Genomic DNA, 23,110 nt, shown 5'->3' with positions numbered 1-23,110 from the left:
CTTTCGCGGCTTTTATTACGTATTGTTTATTTGTTATAATTAGACACGAATTTGGTACATCTCGCGGTGAACTGTGATACGGCCACGGCACGGAAAATATCACACAATGAAAAGCTGTTCAACATATCCATTGCTAAAATACTGCAAGCTCATGTGGGCAGGGCAAGTCCACCGCATGCCAAACACACGGATTCTGAAGATAATTCCCATCGAACACTGAGGCGAAAAGACCACGCCTCCGCTGGATCGATGGACAATGGAGTCACACGTCGGAGTTGCTTGGCGTGCAGGACTAGGACAGGCGGTTAAGGTTTTATTCAGGCTGTAGCATAATTGGAAGGAGAATATTATATTACACGATGAACACATTTTATTCGTCGTTCAAATTATTTTGTGTTAGCCCATCAATAAATTTGCCTTCATTTTCGACTATGTCCGATTCTAATAAGATCATAATATTATGGGCGTCCACAGAGTGGAGGTTTTGTATTAACAAATTTTGTTTTTACGAGAAGTGGATGTCAGCCACTTGCTCAACCCATTAGGTCCATACTCAGACTCGAACACAAATTTGAAAACAATATGCGTATTCGACAGACCCAGGATTCGAACCTGGGACCCACGACGCTATAGGCCAACGCTTATGCCGCGCGGCCATCGTAGTTTACTAACAGAAAAAAACAGAATATATTAGACTATAATAGTATTATACATCGATTGGTATAACATTGACACCTCGTCATCTGACTTTCAACATTTTTTGAGAGTTGTTTAGAGTAAAAAACCCAGAAAATTAAATTATGTAAATAAAAACAAAAATACGTTCAGTACTATATAGGATATACATTGTCGGTGAACGGTAACTGCAATAGTAAAGTTGATGTATCCGAAATGTTATTAAACTTAAAATAGCTTTCCCGCGCTAAGTGCAAAAAAGATAAACGAGATACTTTGCGTAGCTATCTGTCAGATAAGTATTTTTCTTATTAAAATTTTATATTGTCATGGTCCGCATGCCTCGAGCCGTATTTTATTTTATGACCGAGATATTATAAAATTTGTAATATCATCATTGTGGGCAATTTTATCATAAAATTTGTGAACACAATCGGCTTGAATGGCCACCGAAATACACCGGTAAATGTGCCCATCCGAATGATGAATCGATCAGTGTCAATCGCAGTCAAAGCACCACTCAAATAGTGGATATATTTTTGAGCGAAGATATTTCAATCTCCACGAGCACGTTTTTGATGGCATAAAATATAAATACATGATAATAAATGTAGGTACATTTGTTTGACGGTAATGTATTTATACCTAATACATTAGCATAAATACCTAGCAAAATGTATGCATTTTTCCATGTCGATTTGATAACTATTATGATTTCCAGTACAAGCGATTGTTAATGCCTTTCAAACTTATTAATTGATAATTTTAATATAGATCTACCATCGTAAATTGGCAGCCGGTCGAATTTGAAACTAGAATTGTCTATCGAGGATAAATTTGTCACAAATGCCATTTAATTTTACAACATGTTTCTCGAATTATGGATTGCGCTTGCGTTTATTTAGCTCTCATGGCGTCAAAATATCAAAATCACACTATATTTAGTGTTGATAAATAAAATATACCTACTGTCACCGACAGGTTTTTCCGCCCCTGTGGGGGGCGCTCCCATAAGGAGTAATGCCACCCAGCCGCTCGGTCTGACCCTGGTAGTCAATGCGCCACCGATGAAATGATGATGACCCTTGGCAAAGCTGAACAAAATATTTCATATGTAAAGTCCCGCAGTTTGCTCTGACAGGCCCCACGGCTTCTCAGAGTGAACTGTGGATGGTTAAGTCGGTCGCCACTGACCATGTAAATAATAGGTAATAGGTAATATAGTATAAGATTAAATTTTTGTTTGGTTGTCAAATATGGTAAAGGGTAATTAAATTAAATATGATTTGTTTATAATAATGTATAGTGTAAATTGTAAAATATTATATGTAAGGCAAAGGATTAAATAGTAATAAAGGGGGACTTATGGATGGGCGTTGAGGGTATGTAATTAGATAGCTAAGATGTACGTAGTGATAAGTGCATATAGATCGATGTCGCTGCGCGTCGCACGTACACGGCACAGTAATTGTTAATATATGCTCATAGGCCTGTTGCGAAGGCTCCCTTTTGCACGTATGTGCAATCACAAAGCGTAGCAACACCTAGGCAATCATCGATCCGATTATAATCACGATCCCGCGCAATTAATTTTCATTTCAATTTCGATTATTAATATCCGCGGTCATTCCGCGCGCGGCGTTTCCGAATCGGTATTCTGGCAGCTTTCCTGCTCGCACATACGACGGCGTCTCTGTCGTATGTGTAGAAACCGATTTCGAGATACGAATTTGCTCGCTTTGCAGTGACAGAGCCCCTCTCGCTCGCGTGTATGACGGCATCACGCTCACGCGCGACGGGAGAATCGGATCAATGATTTTGGTCGATCAAGGAGACCACGTACTGGAATAAAGTGCGGGAAATCTTTGATCGGCTAGGTATGAGTATGTACTAAGCAATTATTACTGCCTATATGTTTGGTTGACGGAATGACATCCGTCAACTAGTCGTAAGTATGTGCCTGTGGCGACACCGAGCTATATTAGTTGTTAACGTGAGAAAGATTGCGCGACCAATACGTTTATATATTAGAATCGAGTAACTTCCCCGCGTAATATGGGTTTATATTAAGCTTTTATTTTGTAATTAAATTACCAATCTACCGAGTTCATATTCTTAGACCAACGTCAAGTAGGTATTCAGGCCGTCGGGGCGCCTCAAAGTTGAGCCCCCCAACGGTAGTTGGCCGAAGGATTGATATGCGCTGTCGAAGGCCTGGTGCCGCAAATATGCCCAGTTAACCACTGGCATATGACGCCTTATCATTCAGGCTAACTTTGTAGTACTCTTGTTTCTGGGTGAGAGGTACCTTCGCGCCGCTAGGGCCCGTAAAGCCGGCCGCCGCGGGAACGCCCCTCCCTCAGCCATGAAGAGCGCCACCACGCGGGGGGTGTGCTGTATCGATAGGTAATTCAACCACGAATCCGTCGATGCCTCGCACGCCTTCGTAGGTGCGGTTTTCGTGGGGCTGGCCCAGAAACACTGCGGTACTGCTTCTTCAATTACACGATCTCAGTACTCCTAGGTACTCGAAGGACGTACGTGACGAGTGAGCGACGCTGCCCAGCGGCGAGCGCCGACTCGCGCCTATAATTTTTCTTAGTCGGCCCTTACGTAGATGTCGCGGGTAATTAGTCATTGCACAATTTCCGCCACTCTCGTAAGGAAACCGTTAATTAATTTTGTCACCCGAAAAACGTTGAGCTAAGGGATGAAATCGGCCAGATTTGCATATAAACCCAATATTTTTAAATTCAAAATCAGTCTACGCCCGCATTTACGACCCTGAACCTGCGAAGGTCAGCGGCGTAATTTTCTCAACATTTTCACATACAAGTCGCCAGGACTTGTGAGGAGGTACTCGCCTAGGTCCTGATACCTACAGGCAGATACCTACCTCTCTACCTACTGTCACTTTGACAGATAGGAGTGAAGTGTCACCCAGCGACTTAGTCGTTTTATTCGCGAGTTTATCTTTTCATTACCGGACCCGGTCCCCAACCTTTTATCGCGGTGCCCCGTGTTCGCGCAATCTCGCTTACGGATAAAAGTAGATTAATTCTCAATCAACTGAATAATAATTGTGTTAGTTATGTAATTAGTGTTATATCTTAAATAAGACTTTTTAATAATTTTGTGGTTTCGGACTTAGACAATTTGTACTTTGTGACCTTTGTGGACGCGGAACCTAATAAATTGTTTTAATATCGTAATAAGTTCTTTTATTGGACTAGACATAGTGCCTACCTGTTCTTCCTACAATTTGAATGTACCTCCACTCCAGGCCCGGAGCTAGCCGAGGATTCGGAGGCCTACACTACCTATTAAAAAAAGAGATCAACAAGTGAAAAAACCTTTTTCCTTAACACTCCCGTTGCCATGAAGAACTCGCACTTTATTTAGGCCCTTAAATCATGGATACCCCATTTATTATTATATACAAAAAAATCTACTTTTAGCTATTTGTAGATAAAATGCTTATGCGTAAAAATAAAAATGCACAAGTAGTTTAATTGAATGTTTTCTATATAAAATTAATCATTTTCCAAAGTCTGATCGATATTTTGATAAGACAGTGATAGGGCTATGTAAAAAGATATACGTTAGAGAAACCCACATAATAATTTTGTAAAGTGAGACACTATTATAAAATGTTATTTGTTAGAACAGCGAGACCAATTTATGTGTTTGTTCAATTTAATTATATGACTGATGGCTCGTATAAATCCTCCCATAATATAACGAACCTTGAAATTTAAAATGTTCCGTGCATCTGACGATAAATGCCAAACTAACCCTTAATGTAATGTTATTAGTGTTTATTTTATCATGTTAACTTTGCTTCATATGACGTTTATTCCTAAACACTTACCTTAAATTCCCGGTATCTCGGGCATGTCATAAAAACCTTTTTACCCAGATTTAGAAGAATACCAACCCTTATTACAAGGTCTGTAAAGTTTACATCAGTTTGTGGAACATGTGCATTTGAAAATATACCTACCTCGAGTGACCTGCACAAAAACGCACAGCAAGCGGTCGGTTTTCCTTTGTGCATATGAGTACTTGCATATTCTACCTCTATAATAAATTATATTGTAGTTATAAATTACTAATAATAACTTATGCCCGAAAAGAATATTATTTAGTCAGGACATGCATTTCAAATACAACTAGATATTCTTTTGTTTATGAAGTATGTAGGTATACAATAGTCGCAGAAAGTATTTTTAGTATTTTCAATAGTATAGTATACACGACATTCTCGTGGTACGAACCACTATGCTTTCTTTCAGTTGGTTACGTCTAATGAATAAGTGCTTACTGATATTTATTTTTATCTTTTTTATTTAAAAAAAATAATATTAGTGAGTAGGTACATGTCTAAATAATTAATTATATTGAAACTGTTGCATTTACATGTAGTTATTATACTATAACATTAACTCCATGTTATTATGTCCCTGAAATCAGTGAATTTATTTAGGTAGGACTAATACATTTAAGATTACCTACTAATTATTAATTTTGCTTTTAATGTCATAAGTACCAAATAATATTATTTTATTATAAAAATGTTATCATACTCAATCTGATGTAGGTATAAACATAATATAATATTATTTCTCTGCACCCCATGTCTGTAAAATCAATTCATTTTATGTTGGTATACCATTTTGGACATAGTCCGTACATAATGGTATTGACTAAATTTAATGTAAATTGCAAAAAATACCTCTATCACATGTATAAAATGTTTTTATGTATTTTGTATATATTATGTAGGTAATGTTATTCTTAATATTTTGCATTTCAGAAAGTGAGTATTTTTCTTAGAAATATAATAGTAGGTAGTTTTATTATTTCGATTGTTTTATATTATAATATAAAGTTATGAGTCACCATTTAAATTTTAATTAGATAATATTATGTAGATATATTCATTTGTAGTTTGTATAATATGTTATGCTTAGAAAATTAAGTTAAAACGTAGTACAATGAAATAGTCGTAATGGGAAAACCACAGATTTAAAAAAACCCGCAATTTAACTGTACCTCCACGGTGGTGTGGAATTCAGTACAATTTTTGAAGTAAGGGGTCTTTCACACCGTTATCTTCCACCTAAGTAAATCTAATGATTGTTTTATTATATGTAGGTAAGTATAATGTTTAGTATCTACAAAAATACACAAGTATTAAATTACGGTTCCTATCAAATACATCAGTGATTTCCAAACTTAATGTTATTACGCCTCCTTTTTAAAAAAAAATGAAACTTGGCGCCTCCCCCATTTATTTCATTAAATAATTCAGACACCTTTTTAAATAGTCAAAAATGTAGGCACTAATACAAAAATAAAGAAAACTTAAATATATAAATAATAAACAAGGTTTTACTACTTATATTACTACTTATACTTATTTAAATTAATTTATTTTTCATGCGATGGATGTTTAAAAAAGATTTTGCGAAAAGCGAGCCCCTAGGCCAGGATATTTGTCGGGCCCACCTACCTATCTCTGAGGTTAAGGGCAGTGTGGTACTATAATGTAGTGTTTCCTAAATTATACACATACACGGGAGTTATCATTACATATATCACTCATGATATAGGTATCACATCAAACGTACAACTACCTACATATTTAATATATCATAGTTTTGAAATCAAATGATTTTTTTACTATTAGAGTAAATTTGTGAAATAAATAATGGGGAAAGTGCATTAGCAAACTATCATAACGCTCAGTAAATAGATTTTTGTTTGCTTCAATATATCTGGCGCAAAATCATTTAAAAGTGGAAACATGACGATTTTTTTTTTAAATTTTGATTTCCAAAGCTCCAATTTTTTATGTATGCCTTCACTTTGTCTTTTTAAATCAGTCAATGCATTAGTGGTCCTTGCATTGATTTATTCACTTTTTTTTAATTTTAACTAAATAGACAAATTCAACAACAGTTATCATTCGTTAACAAATTTGCCTCAAATTTCAATATTATGATTTGATCCTTGTATATCATTTTTTCACGAGATAGCCAGCACACTCAACAATAGTATAGAAGTGAGGTATTAAAAAATTAGTCTACATATTATCTTCAGACAGTTTAACAAACAACGTTTTTTAGGACTGTTTTTATGTAGTTTATAACTAGCGGCTGTTTTATAAACTTTATTTGCAAACTGCAATCATGACGTGGCTTTATTTGTGTAAAACTTTTCGTGCCTACCTTCGCAACACTGCGCACCTACCAGTTTGGCAATATATAATATGTATGAAAGTACATTTTTATGGAGATACAATATATTTATTTTAACATAGACTAGAAAACCTCTTGTTATGAAATTCTCGAAAGGTGGGTATATTATAGACTTACTACATGCGTATAGGTACACATAGCGTAGTGATTTAATTTTTATTATGTGTAATTATTTCAGCATAATAAACATAACATTAAATAATTTTAGTGGAAACTATAAGATTGAATTATTTTTGTTTTTAATTATTCTTATATAAATATTTAACGTGTTTTGAAATTATATTATAGGTGAGATACCCGGCTTCGCACAGGGTCGCTTAGTGGATACATTTACCTTAGATATTTAAAAAATAATAATGAAATTATCTTTTTAATATTAAAATATCTGTGTAATACAATATGAAAGTAATTCTAATAGGAGTAAAGGTCAAACAAAAGAACTGTAAATTAAAATCGAATCCAAAATATGCAAACGTTATTAATAGTATTAATATGTAGTAAAAAATTCAAAATTGGATGGAACAAACAAACAACAAACTTTGTATTTTATATAATACTAACCATCCCAGGTGTGCGAACAACAACTGAGAAAAATTTCATCGCAATCTGATGAATGTTATAATAACGCATACGAATAGAAGAAGAAGAAGAAGATAATTGTACTAATTTAGAAACCTTCGCGGGTGTTGGCACAATTACTGACGAAAGTTTTATTAAAATCGGATGAATGGAATAGGTACGCATACGAATAGAAGAAGAGGAAAAATATTGTTGTACTAATTCAGAAACCTTTGTAGGTGTGGGCACAACAATTGACGAAAGTTTCATTCCAATCGGACGAATGGTATAGGAATCATACGAATAAAAGGATATAGAATAAAGACGATGAAGAAGAAGAAGATGGTTGTACTAATTCAGAAACCTTTGCGTGTGTTAGCACAACAACTGACGAAGGTTTCATCGCAATCCGATGAATGGTATAGGAACCATATGAATAAAAGAAGATATAATGAAGAAGAAGAGATAGTTTTTCTAATTCAGAAACCTTTGCGGGTGTGCACACAACAACTCACCAAAATTTAATCGCAATCGGATGAATGGTATAGGAACTATATAAAATAAATGAAGATAGAATGAAGAAGAAAAAGAAAATGGTTGTTCTAATTAAGAAACCTTTTCAGGTGTTAACACAACAACTAACGAAGGTTTTATCGCAATCGGATGAATGGTATAGGAACCATATGAATAAAAGAAGATATGATGAAGAAGAAGAAGATGATTTTTCTAGTTCAGAGATCTTCGCGGGCATGCGCACAACAACTGATCAAAATTTCATCGCATTCGGATGAATGGTATAAGAACGCATATGAATAGAAGAGGAAGAAAATAGTTGTACTAAATCATAAACCTTTGCAGGTGTTACCACAACAACTGACGAAGGTTTCATCGCAATCCGATGAATGGTATGGGAACCATGCGAATAAAAGAAGATATAACGAAGAAGATGGTTTTTCTAATTCAGTAATCTTCGCGGGCATGCGCACAACAACTGATCAAAATTTCATCGCAATCGGATGAATGGTATAAGAACGCATACGAATAGAAGAAGATAGAATAGAAAAAAAGGTTGAAGAAAATTGTTGTACTAATTCAGAAACATTCGCAGGTGTCGGCACAACAACTGACGCAAGTTTCATTGCAATCGGACGAATGGTATAGGAATCATAAGAATAAAAGAATATAGAATGAAGACGACGAAGAAGAAGAAGATGGTTGTACTGATTCAGAAACCTTTGCGGGTGTTGCCACAACAACTGGCGAAGGTTTCATCGCAATCCGATGAATGGTTTAGGAACCATATGAATAAAAGAAGATATAATGAAGAAGAAGAAGATAGTTTTTCTAATTCAGAAACCTTTGTGGGTGTGCACACATCTTCTTCTTCTTCGATGACGCTACAGCTCAAGTCGAGCCCTGGCCTCCTCCACCGCTATCCTCCAGCCGGAACGGTCCTCCGCACGTCTTTTCCAGTTCCTGATTTTTAGTATCTGGTTGGCATCTTTTGTAACATTATCACGCCATCGTGTGCGTGGCTTTCCCACTGGCCTTTTTCCTCCTGGGTTTCCTTCGAGGATCTTCTTCGGTATCCGTGACTCAGGCATGCGCTGGACATGGCCTGCCCAGTTTAGCCTCTGGAGTTTTATGAAGTTGGAGAGTTTTGAATCTTGGTATAAGCGGTATAGTTCCGTGTTGTACCTAATTCTCCACTCCCCATCATCATTCATGGGTCCGTATATCCGCCTAAGGATCTTTCTCTCAAAGCAATCCACCATTTCAGCTGCTTTTACATTTAGCGTCTATGACTCGCACCCGTAGTGCACACATCAATTCACCAAAATTTCGTCGCAATCGGATGAATGGTATAGGAACGCATATGTCAGACAGACTTTCATTTGTATGTATAAGATATAGTCTATAATCTGCGCGCAAGTGCAAGCAATAAGTTGACAAAGTTTTATCGCAATCGGATGAACGGTATGGCAGCGCATAAAAAAACGAACAAACAAACTAACAAATATTCATTTTTATATTATAGATTATAATCAGGGAATCGATATTGCAAAATTATAAGTATTTTTTTTATATACTAGGGAAATTATCTAAAAGTAGGTAAGATATATCTAAAGTCTTAGAGGTATAGACTTAATACGTGCGTATAAGTTCAAGTAGCGTAGTTATTTATATTTATTAATGTGTATTATTTCAGCATAAGAAACATGATATTAAAATATATTTAGTGGAAACTATACGATCAATCGGAGTATTTTTCTTGATTAATTGTTCTTATGTAAGTATATTATTTTAATGTGTTTTAAAATACGATTTTTAAAAATACTTAATAACATGATACAATAAGATCACAGTGTTTTAAAATTATATAGGGAATCGATATTGCAAAATTATAACTATTATTTTATGTGGTGAACGTGATAACGCAAGTCCACACAGATGTTATCCTACCTAATAACATCCCTCGTTCGCTTCGGATGAATTAGCCACCCCCACTCTCCGTGAAATGGCAGCGTATGTTGGTTGTTCCATTTAAAACAGACCGAGACACGCCGTGGCTTAGATATGACGTACTTTTATCGATGTCCGATATTATACACGATTATAAGATAATTGCATGTAATATACACAGAATAAAATGTTAAACGATGACTAAACAGTATTTAAAAACATACTTTACCTTTTGAAGCAATCAATTAGCTTTTAAAATGCCTTAAAATGCCAAATTTCTATCGGGACACTGAGTGGACGGCATGGGAACGGGCGTAATTTTTTTATCATGGTAAGGGAAAGGTTAAATAAGGAATGTACCTAATACATAATTTTATATTTGATGTAGTATTTTATAATCGAATGAGTGTTTGTTGCTAATTTAGGTAGGTACGCTATTTTTATTGTTTGTACATTTGAAAACATAAAGAGCATTTTAGATTATTAATAAACGAATGTGACCTTTTAATATTTGACATTATTCGATAGCTACTTAGCACCAATTATTTGGTAAGTATTTAAAGTAAGCTATATTTTAATATAATCAACAACGAATTATGTCTCCACGAAGAAATTAATGTAGACATCCGAAAATAACTCCGGGCGATTGGGCGTTATGACAAATTTATTCCAGACTGAGTCAAATGTTTACATTTTGAAACGTCAGTGTGCAGGATTCGGGGTATATATTTTGTTTTTGAAAATACAGAAGAAATAAGTATAGTGCATAATGGCAAGTAGTTCTAAAACAGTTCGTGGAAATGTCAGAGACATCATTCTAAAAGTATGGCAATTCTGCGATGACGAAAAAGGACAAAACGAAATGATTATTTATATCGATAATGGAATACAACGGCAAGTCGCCATGACAGTTGTTCAGTATTACCAAGTTGCATTTATATTACAACGCAAGTTATTTCTTATTTTTTTTAGTTTTGTTCAAAGTTATGATATAAATAAAAATTAATGTCGGATAGCAATATAAATGAATACTTACTTATTATTTGTGTATGTAAACGGATTTATAAAGAAATTTAGTGTATTAATTAAACTGACATTTACAAGTTTGAATTCCATAATATGACCTCGACTGGTTTTATTTTTACTGTAAATGGCCCTAAGAGTGACACAGAATCGGATGATAGTCTATCTGGAATTGAACCATTATAATAGTAGTTATATAATTTCTACATTGTTTGTGTAATTTATAGTTTGTTATCGTGTTTTATTTAAAATTCCATTGATTTTGATACTATTTTACTGTCTTTAGAGTGAATTTAATTTATTTTCGCCTTTTTTATTATATTTTTTCCATGACTAAAATATACACAATACTACTTTATATTTTACAATTTATGATTTTTCCAACTATGCATTTCTTCCTCATGGTTATAAAGAAAGTAACGCGTTTTTATTTTGATTGTGTTTATTTTTTATTTTAATATTTTTGTACATAAATCTACTACCAATAAAAATGTATAAATAACCATTTTTTTGTTAGTTATGGCAACATTCTCAATGTCATACTAGCGCCCTCGCTGAAACGCCAATTTATGATGGTAGATCTATAATATGCAATATAGATATTTGTTTTGTTAAAGACAAGTAAATTATTTGGAAAAGACTAAAAAATAAAAGTACTTTTTAACACTTATCTCAGCATGGACAAAATTTGACATAGGCACACTAATGTCCAGATATAATATATTAGTTGTAAATATAATGCAAACGAACGGCTGCTGTTGGCGTTCTGTAATTTATTCGATTGTTCATCTAAATAATGATAGTGAATTGGATATAATAAAAAAAAATGTTAACCCCATTGAGACCTGTTTATCTAAATAATGATAGTGAATTGGATATAATAAAAAAAAATGTTAACCCCATTGAGACCTCCCCTGACGAATTAATTTATGAGCAAAAGTGCAAAACTGGCTACACGAAATGATTTTAGCTAATCATTACGCTTAGTAAAGCTCCACATATCTACACAACATTTACATATAGGGGTTTTTAGCGTCGGTAATATTATGGGGATTTTGAATAAGCGGTTTGGCATACGAGAATCATGGTATTAGTATTCCATTGGGAATGTTTCCGGCATATGCCACCATTGTGGACTGCTCATCTTGACCCCACGCGGATGTCAAATATGTATATTTGTACCGAAGAAGCGGCAGTAACCTTGGCGGAAATTAGTTTGGTAATTAATGATAGCAGGCTGAACGCTGGGCAACATTTCCTCATGGAAGGTCGGCGGCACGAGGTCTCGTCTCGCTAAAAAAAAATAATGTCGGCTGAGTTCCAAAAACTGCTTCGTGACCGGGAGAAACTTTGTAGCGGCACCATCGGCCACCACAGCAGAGCGGACGCACTCTTCCAAGCGCTAGTTTGCAGTCGTGCTTTGCAAATTAACATAGAAAAATAAATGGCGATTCGACCAATCTCTTGATATATCAGAGAGGGGGAAAGGCCCGCGACGGCAAACTAGTACTTTTCTTACTGCGTTGCAATATACCGTCTTGATTGATAGTTCAGTATAATATTCTGTACAATGTGGATCACGAATCCGCAAAGTTACTTCAATGGTTTCATCAATACGTACGTCATGTTGTACGAAGATTTATTTTGGCAATTTGTTTTACACTTTTATAGGTTTTTTTATTTCACGAAGACACACATCTACTCTGCTAGACAGGATGTGCAGCAACAAAAATCAAATGAGACATAATATTTTCTAATTGCTCTGGGCACGTGGTAGACGCGACTTCGTGAGATTAAAAAATACAAGTTGCAGTCCTAGTCGTTATTGAATCAGTCGATTAAAAAACAATTTAGCTTCTCACCACCCGAATTTTTAATCAAAATTATTAGGATGGCTTCTGAAATCTTGGAATCAAATTAGATATTATATTTAGATAATAATCATTCCGCGTTTCACGATTAGTTGACCACATTGGCCAATATCTTGTTGTTATTATAGTCACTGTCAAAACCTGGCTTTGCATAAGCAAGTTATCGTCAATGGAACCAGGACTCCAGAGAAGCACACATAATACTATTCTCTCTGATTTAAAAAAAAATCAACCAGATAAAATTATTTGAATGTGTTGTAAGCAAGATTGGACACCGAATGTGGTTTGTGTGCATGTGAACTTTTACATATTATCTCCTTTAAAGCTATGCGAAAAATTTGTTATCTCCTGAAAAAAACAGCAACATATCCTCGTGAAGGTGTATGTAATTAATATCGTCCGGCATTATTAAAATTTTCTAAACATCGAGGCATCTCTATAATTGAAATACAATATTAAAATTCAGATACTGCAGTATAATATGCCCTACGGTCACCAGCGCAGATCTCTCGATAGTAAGCACTCCTAAAGTACATTATTTTTCACCAACAAAAATGAGAGCTCTAGAAACAAAAGCGGCAGATACTGTTTTCGAAAAATGTGCGTAAGTCAATTAAAATGTATAATTTCTTCGTTTTATATACTCGTACAAACTGCATTTATGAATATTTGAGTTTGACGAGTTTTTGTTTCCAGAGTCCTCAATTTATTAACCTACTATGTAATCCGAAATTAGAGCCAGTGCTTCGTTTAAATTTAAATCAACGAAAATATTACAATATAATGGTTCACTGAAGTTGAAGAAGTGAATCTCCATAAAAAATCTTATTGAATATATTTGTTGTATTAACCATCTTCTCTCCCTTGGACAAGTTCAACTTAAAGTAATGTAACTGAAAGTAACAAAGCACTTGAGTGCATGGTGACCCAAGTCTTGGGAAACTGCTCCCGAGACATCCAGTCATAAAAAAAATATTGATGCTTCACACCAAGCGTAGTATCTTGAGATACGCCGATTAAGACCGGGTGTGATGCGCGATATGTGGTTTGGTGGGACCATTAACCTCGATGTCAAATATTGGCAACCCATTAAACAATAAAAACGTATTAAATTAAACCCAACACGACAAGGCGTCAGGAATTATTGCCTATGACCTCACATTAAGCAATTTCAGATTTATTTGGAATCTAAACGTGTAGGTATAGTTCACTTGCAATAATAATATAATATATTACGTTTTTGGGACTCGGCCTTCTGGGATTTCTCCGGGTGCTTGGCGGGCCAATCCGCTCCTGCATGCCAGTGTGAATCCGAGTTTACGAACGAAAATTTTAAAAAAAAGATTTCCAAAGTCCTAACCGTAGCCAACGTAAATCGGAAAAGAAAGCAGATGATGATTATTGAACTGTGACGAAGTCGGTACTAGTAGTAACTACATATTTTAGGCGTTTGTCAACAAATAAGTGACAAAATCATTGAAAGTCAATACAGACCACCAAAATGTTAAAATAGAACCGTCGTTAGGAGTAATTCACCGCTAAGTTGACGACATTTTTGTAACCCTAGTCGTAGTAGGAAGTCTGTCATCAATCTAGCTAACTTAATACATACTAATTCTAGGCATATGAATGAAAAAGCTATACATAAATAACTAACTTCAAAGAGAAAAAAGAAGAAAATCGCGTAATAGATTTTACAGTTATGCACAGCCTTATTTCGTGGTAACGCTCACGAATGGCCGGAGCAAATATTTCGTTTCGTACTTAGTTATGTGGTATGTTAAAATACAATGTAAAAGTCAATCTGATTCGATTACTCAATGCAGCCGTTATCATTCTGAAGGAAAATATAGAGCACAGCCAGAACTTCCAAGGCGATCGGCATTCCAAAATGCAAGAAAGCACTCACCACCGAATTTAGTTGACGTCGTATCTAATTATTTTTTTAGCTAGTTACAATTTACATTATATATTAGAATACAGTTCAAGGTTTTGTGGATATATTTTATTCATAACTGTCAGTTGTCAGTCTTCGCCAATGGTCAAAGCAACATGGCATTTTATAATGATTATTGTATTTCTAACGCCAGCGGATGCATATACGCCTAACGCTTCTGACACGAACACATCAAAGTGCAAACGATGCATCAGTTTTAATGAATTCATATTAATTTTTGTTACATGTAAATTGTAGGTAAAACATTTCACCGTGGCACAGTTCGCCGTGAGCTTTCTTATCATTGATATACTACTGGATGAATCTATGCTTCTTAAAATGACGCCCGATTTTCAGCGACTCGGCCAGTGTTAAAACTTACTGTTTTAATATCACCGGACTTAACTCGATATAAGCTCACTTATTAATATTTGTCTCGAAAACGACCTGGCAATAATTATGAGTAAGCCCGATCTAGCTTGCATCTTACTCTAACTAATAGTCAGCGCATGACGACTTGCTCTGTCCGCTCAGACATGAATTTTTGGTAGCTTGCAAGCTTTGGGTTGCAGACCCTTAGGGTCACTATTCCAAGAACGCAAATTTAGTTTTACAGCCAGGGCAATACGGGTGAAATTCGGGAATTCATGTTAACGGTCTTAACGCATTATACCTACAAGGAAATATTATTAGACGATATTCGTAATATCTTCTTTTGTGGTACATTTTTAAAATGACACTTGTATGGGAACTCCTCATCTAGTAGTATATCAATGTTTCTTATCGGAAAAAGATGACCGTACACTATATTATACGGTCTCCAATTTTATTATATTCAATATGAAGAACATTAATCCAATTTGCATATTTTGGCAAAATTCATGAATTCAAGAATGAAAACCTAACCCAACAAATAATCCAGTATATCGGCTATTTTCAAAATTTGTTTGCTGCTTGTTCCCTGTAAAGTGTAAACCGACAAGAACCGTGTTTTATTTAGTCATGAATTGTCAGTACTATACGACCCAAAGAGGTTGGACGGTCTTTAACAACTCATCTTTCATTAATATATTTGTTAAAAATATTTTTATATATGAATACAAACTTAACCACAATAAATGTATAAAATACCACGACCGGTTTCACCACACAATATAATATTATTAATCATAAAATAAAACAGACAGTGTCATAATAAGTGTAGGTATTCCACTTCAGCGGTGGATAGATGTTGCAGATGAAAGACGGTAATAGTTGTTCGTGATGATATTTACTTTACATAATTACAAGGGTACAATAATTACAATTTCACTACGTACAAAAAAGGGTACAATCCCACATACACGTCCATAATAAAAAAAAACAATATTAATACTTACCGTACAGTTTAGTTAGATAAAACACCGCACTTGAAAATATCTACATAAAAATATATATTATTGTATCTACAGCGGTTAACTGAATATTTTATCGCATAGCCAAACGTCGTTTTGCCATCGATATTAATTCAACCAGCGGAAAATTTTGTACTTGGGTAGGTACCCAAATGTCAAACAAATTTAAAAAAATATATCTATGTTCACTATTTGATAGAATGGCTCAATATGCCAGTTCAGCGATAACTATCTAGCCTTCACTATACACCGATAATATGAATGGAAAGACTAAATTTTATTTCATTTAACAACCTACACAGCATAGAAAATATTTATAAACAAATATTTGCTGACGATAATAAGGTTAAATATCAAATAGTAGCTGAAATACAATATTACTACACTGTGTTATTTTATTACTTATTATTCAATAATAGTTATATAATTCAGCCGAAATTGATTTCATAACCGAAGTAGGTATTAATCTATCGTCTGGTTAACACGGAAGGTGAAAAAAATAGCATACACATCATTTTCGGTGTGGCGTCACAAGAACAATACTGATGTGATAATATTTTACGTTTCTATGCCAAAAGGTGGATTTCACCGAGGTAGGTCAGTTAAAACGAAGAATCCCACACTTGGAAGTTCAATATACATTACATTCACAATAGAAATCTTACATTAGCCGCATTAGTCATGTATAACATCAGATAAAATTAAATTATAAAAGATGTTCTGATACATATCTACACCATCTGGTTCTCATACAAATCTACAATATACCGCAGTTTAACAAATGAGAAATAAATCAGTTTTGGGTGTCAACAAACATAGAATTTTTCTGTGCCATTAGCATTTCCCGTGTTCCAAGATTCAAGGAGCAGCAGACCAGTATGATGGGTACCGCACATTCATGGAATTATTTATTTTCCTGTGGCACTACCACTCAGCGAACATTGACAAGCGAATGGACGCAGTGTGTAAACGACCATGCCCATACAAATATGAATCTTCCCGAGTCTGCTCTGATAATTTGATACATATGAAAGTGGTTGCAAAATTAGCTATAATTTTCTACTTTATGTACAGTATAAATTAATGTAAGACTACATACGGCGTGTGATTACGAATGAACTTCAGTTACATTGCAATAAAGGGGATTTTTACAGATTATCGTCAGATATCTTTGACCTATTCTGAAAAACGTGTCCACATTGATGTTGAATTTTCGTATGGAAGGGTGTATCCCAAGGATGTCAAATATTGATGTATTCCTCAATATCATAGTTTTTATGAAAATTAGTGGTCATTTTTTGACTCAATTAAAGGTTTACTTCGACACCCTATACTGCACTGCTAAGTAAAAAGACAGTATATATTTAGAGATTATGTCAAAACAATCAAAATAATTTTACATAAGTACTAGGTATAAGAGAAATTTTAGTTAAAAACTTGGGTTCTCATTTCACTAACAAAACTAACCAAAACACTAGTCTTCTTACTTAGCAGGGGAGTAGGTATATCGTTGCATATACGAGCTTCTGCTGACTTAATATATTGTGTGACTCAGAATAAGGCCTTGTGGTGTTAAGATGTCTATAATATAATGTGATAATATGCAATAACACAGATTTAGTTATGAAGTCGATGGATTATTTATTTTATCTGTTTCGTGTAATTATTCTATTTTTAATTCTAATTTGTGGAGCTTGCTTGATATGTCGCTTTGAATATAAATATGCCAGGTTTTTCCAAATACGATGATAAACATAATATGTCGTTATTGATAATAATTATAAATCAGGCGTGGCTACTGACTTAATCACCGCGCGGCTTGTAGGTACAACTGAATCATTATATCGCAGTAGCATCTGGCGCTTTATCTAACTAAGTATTGATACTTTTTAGATATCCCTAGTTACAACTACACGGTATGAGCGCGTGGCAGCGTTCGCGCCAAAGACTACTGCGATGTACTGATTTCCTATATAAGAAACATGGTTTGGAACCATAGTAGGTATGCGCCTTACTTTCTAAGTAGGATTTGGTAAGATGCTATCCGGCAATGTCCTTCCTGCCATGGCCCCGCGAAATCGTTATAGGGCATATTCCGCAGTGTTAAACTTACAACGTTAAACATTTTTCAGTTTGTAGCTGGTAATGTGTTAGGAACTCTTACTTTACTACTGCATAGTTTGTTTGAAACAAAAATGTGTCAACATTTAAAAAGAAACTATGCTTTCAAAATGTATTCGCTCAAAAAAATTTAAACGCGATGTAAACAACGTAAATTATTTTACATAGTATATATTATCTGTAATTACTAAAATCTTAACATGCATGATACAAGTATGTATTTACAGTAATTCCAAAAACAAGCTTTAAGAATTTAAACCACGACGTGAATATCCTTGGCATTGCCATACTACTTAATCGAGGGACTTACAAAAAAACAAGTTTAAGCCCACGTGGCTGTCAAGTTGGCAGTTCACTACCCCTGTTATACGTAATGTTATAACAACAACGTAGGTACTTTCGTATTATTATTTAACAGAAGCGCTAAAATAATCAGTAGGTACCTACAATATTACATTTATATCTTATCGGACATACATATTTTGGAAGAATGATAATTGATAAGTGATATCTGAATTAATATGTATATAATATTAATTAATTCATTTATAATCCGCATCAGCGTTACATATAGATAACAATTGAAAATATCAATATGTGCAGTACGATAGCGACTAAATTCAGCATTGAAAGAAATTCCGAATAAACGATTATCAAGGTCAAAAGTTTTGCAATAATAAAAAAAACCATCTCTGTTATGATTATGAAAAATCAGCAACCTTATCATATTGTATAAGTTTACTTGTCTTTTGGAACAGATCGAGCCAATTATTAAAGTGTTATTCATTGACAAATTTCGCGGACAATAATTGAAAGACTACCAATAAATAATGTTCTAGGATTTTTTAAACCACTAATTATTATGTTTACTTTATGGTTGTCGCATAAAAGGCCAGATAAAACATTCAATTCACAATTATTGGTCTTGCTGCTGTGGTACTGAAAATTCTAACTTAATCTAACCTAGCATATTGTTAGGTTCAGTAGTACCTATTTAATAACAGATTAACTCAATTATTGCATGTTATATGTTCGTAGGTATGTTTTATCGATTGTATGGGCAAGGCAAGACGAACGAAAATTATGTATATGTAATGGGCGGTTGCATTCAGTAGTCTACGGTTCACGGAAAAAAAAAACAATTAAAATTACGAAATTAATTTTGCGCAGATGTACATACACTACATTATATTGCATGCATTTTAATTGATAAAAAAAATCCAAAGGACACTCCGATTCATATGATTAAAATTTGACCGTGTACACAATGTCATAGTGATTATCAAACTTTTATCAATATCAGTGTTGTAGTTTTTTTTTTTATAATATCGTCACCTCAATACTATAACTGGATAACTCTGATTTGGTAATTGTTGGGAAAATAAAATTGAAACTTTACTTGATTAAGGGGGAGAGGCACGCCAGCAGAGAACCTAGCGAAAAATTCGAAGCTTGCAATTTGAGATTTTTTTTTTGATAATTTACAATTTCAACTGTATTAATTAATTAATATGTATATGAAAACATTAAAAAGATTTTAAATTTTTATTTTAATTTAAAGATAAACTCACAATTGTAAAAAAATGTTGCAGGGTCACACATCTTATTATTACATTATATTTTATGGTCATATTTATTTTTAAAATTTAGTTTATTAAGTTTTCAATTTTTCGTCGTTTAGATTTTTGGCTAATTCATCGTTTTAATATTTTTTATATTTATTTTTAAAAATGTAAATGTGTATAACTTGATTTTTTTTATTTATATCAAATCAAGCTTCAATATTGGGACTATACCTAAAATAAAATTTGATATAAAGAAAAAGGATTTCAAGTTATACACATTAATATTTTTTTTTATAAAAATCGATGTTTTTTTAAAATAAATATAAAAAAATATTAAAATGATGAATTAGTCAAAAATCTAAACGAAGAAAAATTGAAAAATTAATAAACTAAATTTTAATAATAAATATGACCATAAAATAGAATGTAGGTAATAATAAGATGTGACCCTGCAACGAATTCACATTTTATTACATTTTTTTTACAATAGTAAGTTTATCTTTAAATTAAAAAGAAATAATAAATCTTTTTAATGTTTTCAGATACATATTTATCAATTAATACAGCTGAAATTGTAAATTATCAAAAAAAAATCTGAAATTGCAAGCTTCCGCTAGGTTCTCTGCTGACGTGCCTCTCCCCCTCAACATAAATCTAGGCTATAATTGTTATTAAAAATAAAAATGGAAAATTGTGCTTGTCTAATTGGGAACAATTAAATAATGTTCAATTGTATGAAAAAAATTGTAGATATATTATTAATTATTTTATTTATTTAATGCATTTATAGTTTTAAAGTTATCTAATATTTTCGAACATAAAATTAATACAGTTCACACTAACTTCTGACTTACCTAGTTGAATCATTTTGTAGATAAAGACATGTAGAATCGTATTCAATAGCTAACTCAAAAACAGTGTTATCCAGTTGTTGTAGTATTGAGGTGACAATACAATATATTTGCGAATGTTCACACGGTATCGCAGGATAGGTACGTATGCTAAAATGAAATCGGTGAGTTGATCAACATTGGAGATTCCGTGTGCAGCCGCGCTAGTTATAAAAAGAAAATAAAACAGTTGGGTCTATTTGTACCAAAAACAATAAGTAAGCACAATAATACACCGAATCAATGCCGCTGGCGGGTGCGCGTAGTCGCGAACTAAAATAAACTCTTCTTTCCCCGCTTGTCATCGCGAGCTTAACCCATTCATTACAGACAACGCAGCAGAATTGAATAAACAATTTAATCGGGAATAACCCCGGACCTGAAAGGTGAGGAGACTCAACTAAAAAACTGCAACTTAAAAACCAAATTAAACCATTTGTTTGTTACGGGATAACACGATACGAAATTCAATTAAGTCCATTACATCAGTTGAGTTTACTGTTTACGCGAAGAACTCGGGCGCGCACCGGTATATATATGCAATATACCTATCACTTTGTCCTTGTGGTCTTACAATTATTATTTTCTATCCTTTACAATATGTACGCCCACTTGTATGTATGTGGAGTTGGGTATTTCCCGAGAAAATCTCAATCTCGAGATACGGGATTTCCCGAAATGATTAAATTTTGAATTCTCGAGATTCGGGATTTCCAGAAAAGAATTCTCGAGAAATCGGGGAATTTCAAAAAAACTTGTAAAAATCCTAAAATCTGTGTAAAAACAGGCGAATTCCAAAAAAATGTTTTTTTTATATTTATGTAAGAAGACAAACAAAATAGAAGTAGGAAAATAAAAATAATTTAAAACATTACTTATTAAAACAGACTTTCAAAAAACACAGACAATCAATCGCTGCGCCTGACAATCGCGTACGCTTGAGACACAATATTCCCTGATGTTGCAAAAATTGCACTCATTTTGATTCGACGTTGGCTCAATTGTGTTGAATGCCCCCCCCCCCCCCCCCGATCAGTCCTTGAATTTTGTGTTTTCTGTCCACTTTTTCGTTTTTTTTCAATTAAAATTTGATAATAAAGAAATCCCGAATCCCGAGAAAAGATTCTCGAGGTCCGGGATTTCCCGAAATGTTAAAAATTTTCATTATTGAGATTCGGGATGGCAAATCCCGAAAATTTCTCGAGAATTCCCGTCGGGAAATTCCCGAAACCCAGCTCTAAATGTATGGTGTCTTTGGCGACTATAATACCGCACGACGCTCATACAATATTGGTATATAACGCACTTGAGATTCGGGATGGCAAATCCCGAAAATTTCTCGAGAATTCCCGTCGGGAAATTCCCGAAACCCAGCTCTAAATGTATGGTGTCTTTGGCGACTATAATACCGCACGACGCTCATACAATATTGGTATATAACGCACTATTGCACGTCTATAAGGTGTGGTTCATTTTCGTATATGACACTCACACATTCAAAACCCTGCGTCAAAATGTAGTGTATTGGGATATAGCCTATCGGAATTCTATTTATTAATCTGTTCTGTGGTTGGCGACATAACTCATTCTACGCCCGCATGCATCTTAATTAGATAACGAGTATCATATTATCTCGTAGGTAGATTAAAATAAGTATATCAAAATATTCTCCGATATCTCCTGCGTACTCTGATCAATAAATGTCGCGCATTTTATAAATTAAAACACACCGATAAACATAATAATATAGCGCCATACTTGGTGATATCAAAATGCAGATAAGATTTGGTTGAATATTGCAAAATCGAGCGCAAGAATCAAAACATAATGTGCAGAATGAACAACCTTAATTATTAATCTAATTAATTTATATACGGAGTTATAAATACTTATTAAGACCAGTTCATGTAAGACAGAAATGATAGTAGTAAGGGACGGGTTAAAAACAAACAGGGTAAACGACCGGTCTAGTCTTTTGCTCAACTAAAGCCCTAGTCACACAATACATAAAAAGCTGTGGCGAAGATTACCTGTGGGAGAAAGGTAAACGATTCGTAATCGAAAATAAAATTAGATACACATTTGCATAGTAAACGTATTGGTTGATCACTAATTAAAGTATTCAAGTATCAACAGCTATAAACAATAACATTCATTGCATAATAAAGATGGCGGAAAAGATGTATGAAATTTCAAATAAGTAAACCAAACACACTTGAAATAAACCAGGAATCAAAAATATTATAAAAACCAAAATATACCCACGTATCTACATAATTAAATAGCAGAAGCGCGACATTCTCTATTTGTCCGTTTCCAATTTGCAAAGTAATTTCGAATAGTTCATATTA

At 34.0% G+C, this 23,110-nt stretch overlaps 1 protein-coding gene across 3 annotated transcripts in view; it reads right to left on the bottom strand.

The window, feature by feature from the left end:
• Window positions 1-23,110, bottom strand: part of spoon (A-kinase anchor protein spoonbill) — a 72,164-nt gene that overhangs the window by 31,805 nt on the left and 17,249 nt on the right. Inside the window, exon 1 of one of the 3 annotated variants that reach the window (XM_085957899.1) lies at window positions 1,645-1,747. The exons of the other annotated variants lie outside the window; for them this stretch is intronic. The gene's annotated coding sequence lies outside the window, so the exon portion shown is untranslated. Of the gene's footprint in view, window positions 1-1,644; window positions 1,748-23,110 lie in introns of those variants that run through there. 3 annotated transcript variants of the gene reach the window in all.

This window comes from Rhyacophila brunnea, unplaced genomic scaffold (genome assembly GCF_057557595.1).
Source record: "Rhyacophila brunnea isolate RB1 unplaced genomic scaffold, BYU_Rbru_1.0 scaffold_7, whole genome shotgun sequence".
Lineage (NCBI taxonomy): Eukaryota > Metazoa > Arthropoda > Insecta > Trichoptera > Rhyacophilidae > Rhyacophila > Rhyacophila brunnea.
Note: the sequence above shows the minus strand (reverse complement) of the source record. Positions and strands in the feature narration are given on the sequence as shown.